Raw genomic sequence first — 7,040 nt, forward strand, 5'->3', positions numbered from 1 at the left:
TGTGACATATTATACAAATGTCTAATCTGTCATTTGATGCCTTTTGGAGATTTTTCAATCTTTTCTTGGCTTTTTCATGCACATTAATAAAAAAAATTTGCTGAATTTGCTGTAAAGTGTATGATGAACTTAAGGTCATTAGAAAAAAGGGGTGTTTGTTGTAGTGACAGCACACAAAACATGTGTGTACAAGGGTTTCTTGCTATCACTGGAAAGAGCAGCGCATCTGGCTTTTTAAACTCTTGAGATCTGACTCGAATAATGTAATAACTCAAAAAGGTACAAGAAAATCTGATGAAAAACTTACATTACAATTTTCCAAACAGCTAGCCTTGCTCTCGCCTTCTCACAACAAGTGGAAATTTAATCCCACTATCGTTCAGATGCTGTGGAGCAGGTTCAGGAGAGTGAAAGTTGATCTGTTTGCCTCACGCCTTTTCCCACCAACCTTGGGCCAGAGCCCTCCAATACACTTTCCACTCAATCCCTTCTGATCCTTCACCTCATGGCACACATCCAGGAGGAGAACCTGTCAGTCATTCTGGTGGCATTGGAGCGCACAAGCGCATCCTGGTTCTCGACTTTGGTTCAACTACTGCTGGGGTTCCCTTTGCAACTACCATGGCACGGGGAAGCACTGTTGTGGCTGAATGGCGCGAGATCCCACCCTTCGCACTATCCAGGGCGTGAGAGCCCCCTCCACTACGTTGTTGTTACGCAGGGCCGCTTTACAGCAATGGTGTATGGTGAAAGGTGCAGAATCCACATCGTGCCCTTTGCCCCTTGTGTTACTTTATTTTCAAACATTGGTGGATAATGACTTGGCTCCGTTTACAGTCAAAGCCTACGCGGTGGCCATTTCATCCTGCCACGAGGGTTATGGAGAGAGGTTGGTTTGTGCGCACCCCCTGGTTTCTGGACAGAAACCCGTTATTCGATCTCTCACACCCCAATGGGACTTAGCCTTGGTGCTCCAAGCTTTAGGGAATCCTCCTTACCAGCCTCTCTCAGTATGCTGTCACTGAAAACAGCGCTTCTCCTCGTCTTAATGTCAGCCAAGAGGGTGAGAGGGTTTCACCGTCCTGCCTCTCCAATAGAGGGGCCGGAAGCGTGGCCACTTTACAGCCAAACCCTTCTTTTACACCACATGTTTTCAGTGTCCGTGGCCCTTTTTTTCACTAAACTAGTATAGGCTTGGCCTTCCTCGCCAACATTTGCTTCACCAAAATTTGCTGAAGAAAAATGCTGATTTTGGGAGCAGATCTATGGTCACTCAACTGTGATAAACAGTAATTGCGGACATAATAGAGGCCCGTGCAAGGCACAAGGGTACAAAAGAAATCGCGAAAGGGGTTTACCCAATAGCGACAGCTCTTAGAAGGCTACGCCTATACTGATAGATTAAATAGTAAAGATTTGCAATACATAACTATTGATGATTCTATTGGATAAACATATTATTGTAAACCTGATTGTTGGAGCTACTGTGCCACTGCCAGACACAGGAGGACACCTGCGATCCAGCAATATAGCTAGAATGGCTTGTGAGCAAAAAAGTTAATGTCAAGCCCTGAATGTATGTAATGAAATAAAAACTCATTTTAAGTAATATATTACCAAGACATGCGTACAAATATGAATATATCCAAGACACTTGCTATTATCATGTCACGCTGAATTGCTGAATTAGAGTAATGGCACCTTTTTTAGTCCAATTCAGGCACTGCTGACAACACTGCATACTGACATTGTTGCTCACTGTTTGCACTGCAAAACAGAAATAGCAAGAAAGTTACATTAAATGTGTTGCTTTTCCACATGTATATTTGTTATCAAATCTAGAAATACACCAGGACATTGCCTGGGAAAGTCAAGTTTTTGTGTGCAATCACACCAAAGCAGCACTACCAAACTAACTTACATTTAACCTTATCACCAATTTACCACTTACTCTTTTTCCTTCAAAATGTTTCAGCCATAACCTTTTGAAAGATTTCAATCAAAATGTTTGCTGTAGTAACAGCAATTATGTGATTTTGCCAAAGGTGTGGGTCTTTTTTCAGTTTGTAGGAGAGAGACTGATGGAGTTGTATACCTCTATCTCTAATAAAATCACTGGTCCATTTTTGGGCAGTGTGGCTAAAGTGCCATTATCCCGCACTGGGAAGTGTGAGGAGACGGCCACTGCTGTGCTCACTTCATTAAAATTTCCATTTCTGCAACGGCAGGAGTCACAAGCCATGCTCTCGTGGCCTGCAGAGCAAACAAATGTGTGTGTGCGTTTGTGTGTGTGTGTGTGTGTGTGTGTGTGTGTGTGTGTGTGTGTGTGTGTGTGTGTGTGTGTGTGTGTGTGTGTGTGTGTGTGTGTGTGTGTGTGTGTGTGTGTGTGTGTGTGTGTATGTGTGTGTGTGTGTGTGTATGTGTGTGTGTGTGTGTGTGTGATTTCGGTATGTGTGTCTCATGATAGCAAGTGTTTGACAAGGCCAGATTGTTATGAAATATAATTTTTTTTCTATTCCTCTGCTGCTTAAGTCAGGTACATATCCAAGCTGTAATTACAGAACTTCAATACAGTGGTCAAGTTTGAAGCTGCTTTCTGTCTCTGTCTGTCACTCTATTTCCCTCTCTCCTGACTGTTATAGTCAGCATTGTGGAAGAGCCACAGATTTGAAAATATGATATTCTTTAGACAATTGTTTTGCCATTACCAGCAGGGCCAATGCAATTAACCCGCTGCATATGTTTCATCTGAGGCCAAAAAAACAATAAAACAAGTTAATCTGTCCCAAGCTGCAGGGATCTCACTTTATTAGGTGCCAACGCAAAGAAAGTAAGTTGGAAACACAAGCTCAAATGGTGCTTTATTGCCTTCCTTTTTCCAATTAGTGGCTGCCATCTTGAATCTTAACAGGTTCTGAAAGTATGGGCTGATTACCTATGCAAATGAGTGGAAAGCTATAATAAAGCTGTCAACAGAAATAAATGGGTTTAACAGAGGAGAGCATTGCAATCTTGAGCATTGCCCGCTGGGCTAAACAAAGAGTTGCAACACTCCTGAGCTACTTAAAGTTAGAATGGGACAAAATGACCATATGATTATAGCTTTGGAGTAGAGTTTGGCCAGGACTCAAATTGCCCAGGACAAATAAGTGTCCTTAAATGTAACCTAGTTTCTTGTTTTCTTTTGGGAGCATTTTAGGAGCCAAGTTTCCTCTTTGTTTTAGTTATTTAAAATATCTCTTTTGCTAAATAAAGAGAAGAAAATAATGCAGAAATAATTTGAATCACTTATGTAGGCGATATATGGACCGTAACCAATTAAAGATTCTAATTTTAGTATTTCAATTTAATTTAATTGTGTTATTATGTGATCGTAATTGCTGACGATAAACAAAAAAACAGCAAAATATTTAACCTGCAATAACTGATTGTTTTAGCCACTTGGGAACAGCGCAAACAAGTTGTGAACAAAACATTGACACATCATTGCCTTTTAAGATATGCACAACCAAGAAGCTATAGAGAGACATCATTCATTTGGATATTCAATTTTGAGTCCATTATTCACTCTTTTAGGTCTGTTTTTAGACTCCACTATCTCGTTGTCTGTCTGCCGTTTGGTGCTGCACAGGTAGTTTACCTAAGGTTTTTAGATTTTCCTAGATGAGAAAATATCTGTTGCGGCTGAAAACAACGCTATGAAAGTGGTAGGAGAGGACAGTTGTAATCCCGCCAGCTAAACAATGAGTTCACTAAATATTGCAGATTCAAGTAATGATACTAACCTACTGTATTATGCAAATTAAGTCTCTCCTAAATAAATTGCACTGGCCTGTGTTGCGCAGAGCCTTTGTTTATGAAATACCTTCATGAACAAAGGATCTGTTCATTTTGAGTTGATCCCACATGATCCGTCCTGCTTTAAATATTCACTACAGCACCAAATTTGAATCTGCTCAATCATCCCCAACAAATAGACTGAAGCAATTTTGCAGTAACTGTAAAAATAATTTTCTGATTTAGTTGTTAAAATTGAGTTGGTTTAATGTTTCTAGCTTTACTGATTATTATGAATTCTGTATTTACTGTCCTTGAGATTGTTTATTGCTACTTTATTTCCAGAATCAAATGTATAGTGTACAAAACTTCACCTGTAATGATTGTGATACAAGAGTGGAATGTGGATAACTATTAAAAAGGTTATAATGTGTATTTGTTCCTGCGATTTTGAACAGAAGTTGTAAAATATTGAGTCTACCTTTCTTTTCAGAGGATTTGTTGACAATTATAAAAAATATAGAATATTACCAACCTCATTCTGACTTTTCAAATTTCTATTTATTTTCTCTCCCCAAGGTCCTGAAGCATATCCAACCAGTCACTGGGTAAGATGCACCATTGCATCAAGGTGCCTAAACCTAACCAACCCAACCGACAAAAGGCAATGACTATTAGCCAATAAGAGGAAGAGTATTTCCCGAACCTTCCTGAACAAACTGGTACACAAAACTGGTAAAATGTTACATATTGAAATTTAAGTGGGTTGGTGGTTCCTTCTTGCCAGCATTTTGAAGTGTCCTTGGCCAACCCCAAATTGGCTCTGGCAGGTCTTTTGCCATTTTCCTGTCCACCCTTTATTAACACAGTTAAATGATTTACTGTGTAAATGACTTCCTTCAGTCAAGCTATGCCAATCCCGGACACTCAGAGACATGTTATGAGAACATGGGGGACAAAAACCACTTCATATTCAGAAATCGAATAACCTTCTCCAGTCTGCCAGAGGGCAAATGTTTTGACTTTGGTCTGAAAAAATGGAACTTATTGGATTAACATGATTTCTTTCATTAGGAGTTTCATTTATTTCAAGTTTGTCTGTGTCTGTGTGAGAACACTGCCTCAGTAGATGTGCTGTCAGTGGGAGGCTTTTATTAGTGTATTTGCACAGTACATCACGCCTTCAAGGGAAGTGTTGTATGTAGCTTATATCTATGCTTCTAAGACATTCATACATATGCCACCAAGCCCCTTAAAATACTAGCATTTATCCCTGTTATTGTATGCAATTTAGGCAATAAAAATGTTGCTTTTTCAAAAAAAAGGAAACCTCTCTTTTGTATTTTACTCTTCACTATAAAGCAAAACTATTTCTTTTCTGATTTCTCGATTACTCAAATAAATCGGTAGAATAGTCTATTACTAAAATAATCGATAGTTCTAGCCTAAGTTTACTAACATGTAACTTTAGATTGTAGTGAGACTGGATGACAGATGGACATGGGTAGACAGAGATGGCACTTCTGCAGTGTCAAACGAGAGGCTCCAAGACTAAGGCTATGGTCATCTGTTCACCTTTGACCTCTTTTTACCGTAAGATAGCTGACAGAGACACCAGAGTGACGTGAGAAACATACTCCTCATAAACTAAATGTTAGGAGAAGGTTATTTAAAAGGTGTAACCAGAATACTGTACGTAAGCATAGTAATACAGTAAAAAGTCACTATGGAGTTTGACATGGTTTTCAATGCTGAACAGTATGCATTTCCAAGTAATGTGTTCAAATAAACCTGCATCTAATCTGAAGACATCTGAATCTGTCATCTTTCAAGTCTCCTCATTCCACAACCCGATATCTCCACCTACTCAATTTGCATCATGCAATTCCCAGAGACGACAGATAAGCACTGTACCAGGTGATAAACGCTTTGAGAGAGATGGGGGAGTTGCCATGATGTGGAATAGAAGGGTGCAAAAACAATGACACTTAGCTCAATGGTTAGAATCAAAAAGAGGGAAAGGAGGGAGGGAAAATTGGGAGCTGAGGTGTGAAAGAGGAAACAGGTGATTGAGAATATGTGCAAGCAAAGAGGTAACTGTGAAGTAGAAGTGGGGGGGGGGGGTAAGAAAGAGAGAAGTGAGAGAAATTGTGATACATGGAATAACAAACAGAACAAGATGAGAGAAAGTGAGTCAGGGCAAGGTGGAGGGTAGGGGTGTGGTCTTGACCAACTTTGATCATTTGAAAGCCATGATGTCTCTCTTTCTCATGGGTGGGCCAAATTATCTGGGCGGTCAAAGCAGAGAAATGGGAGGTAACCTCTCCCCTTATGACCTCATAAGGGGCTGGATTCCAGATCGACCCAATTCAGCTTTCATTTTCTCAAAGGCAGAGCATGATTTCATGATTATGACCAAAAGGAAATGCTGTGGGCAAGGGACACCAAGGGATACAAAACATTGTATGAAGTCAAAGGGAATTTTTGTTTCATACAATCACGGTAATATTGTAGTTTCCTATCGCAATTAACTCTGCAAGTACAATGCTATTATTACAAAGATCAGGGAATGCTGTAACATTGCTACAAAGAAGTCAATACAGTGCAAGAAACATAAGCTAGATACTGTGGGTTTAGCCAAATGTATGTATTTTAAACTGTATTTAACCAGAATTTATGTTTAAACACAGAATGTCTGCCACTAGGGGTCTCTCAATTAAAGCAAAAGACGGATTTTGACGATGTTGTAGAATGGGGGGGATCATGGGAGTTGTCTTCATTGTTAAACAACCTGTCTATCGTAACTCCGGCAGAAATGACATGTTCACTAAAAGAAGTTAATGTATTGACTTTTTATTTAAGCTACATTCAGTCACTTTTATTCAGGTTATGTCATTTCATTCTGATGAAATGGCCGCAAGCCACCTTAGCTAACGTGAAATGAACTTGCTAACTTACTATTAGATAAGTTGAATACCCATACAGCTACGTTATGTGGCAAATTCAAATGTGGGGTAGCCCAGCGCTATGGTCAAAAAATTCGTACTAGGCCTGCACGATATTGGAAAAATCTGACATTATCCCCCCCCCATTTATATTGGGATATGAAAAAAAGAAAACAATTTTTTTTTAAAGATGACATGCTAAATAGCTCTATTTGGAAATAAATCATTCTCGACCACTGCGGTATTTTGTAGGGGAGTGCATCTCCATAGAAGAAAAAAATGAAAAAGGATCTTTTCTAATGTGAACCATTCTTTGTT

The 7,040-nt window shown here is 39.5% G+C and overlaps 1 long non-coding RNA gene across 1 annotated transcript in view; it reads right to left on the reverse strand.

Annotated features, from left to right (window-relative positions):
* Positions 1-747: 747 nt before the first annotated feature.
* LOC116687154 (uncharacterized) overlaps positions 748-7,040 on the reverse strand; it is an 11,190-nt gene continuing 4,897 nt past the window's right edge. The window contains exons 2-3 of the long non-coding RNA XR_004331473.1: positions 1,030-1,033; positions 748-915 (exon numbers count right to left, since the gene is read on the reverse strand). This is a non-coding gene — a long non-coding RNA (uncharacterized LOC116687154). The remainder of the gene's footprint in view (positions 916-1,029; positions 1,034-7,040) is intronic.

This window comes from Etheostoma spectabile, chromosome 3 (assembly GCF_008692095.1).
Source record: "Etheostoma spectabile isolate EspeVRDwgs_2016 chromosome 3, UIUC_Espe_1.0, whole genome shotgun sequence".
Classification (NCBI taxonomy): Eukaryota; Metazoa; Chordata; class Actinopteri; order Perciformes; family Percidae; genus Etheostoma; species Etheostoma spectabile.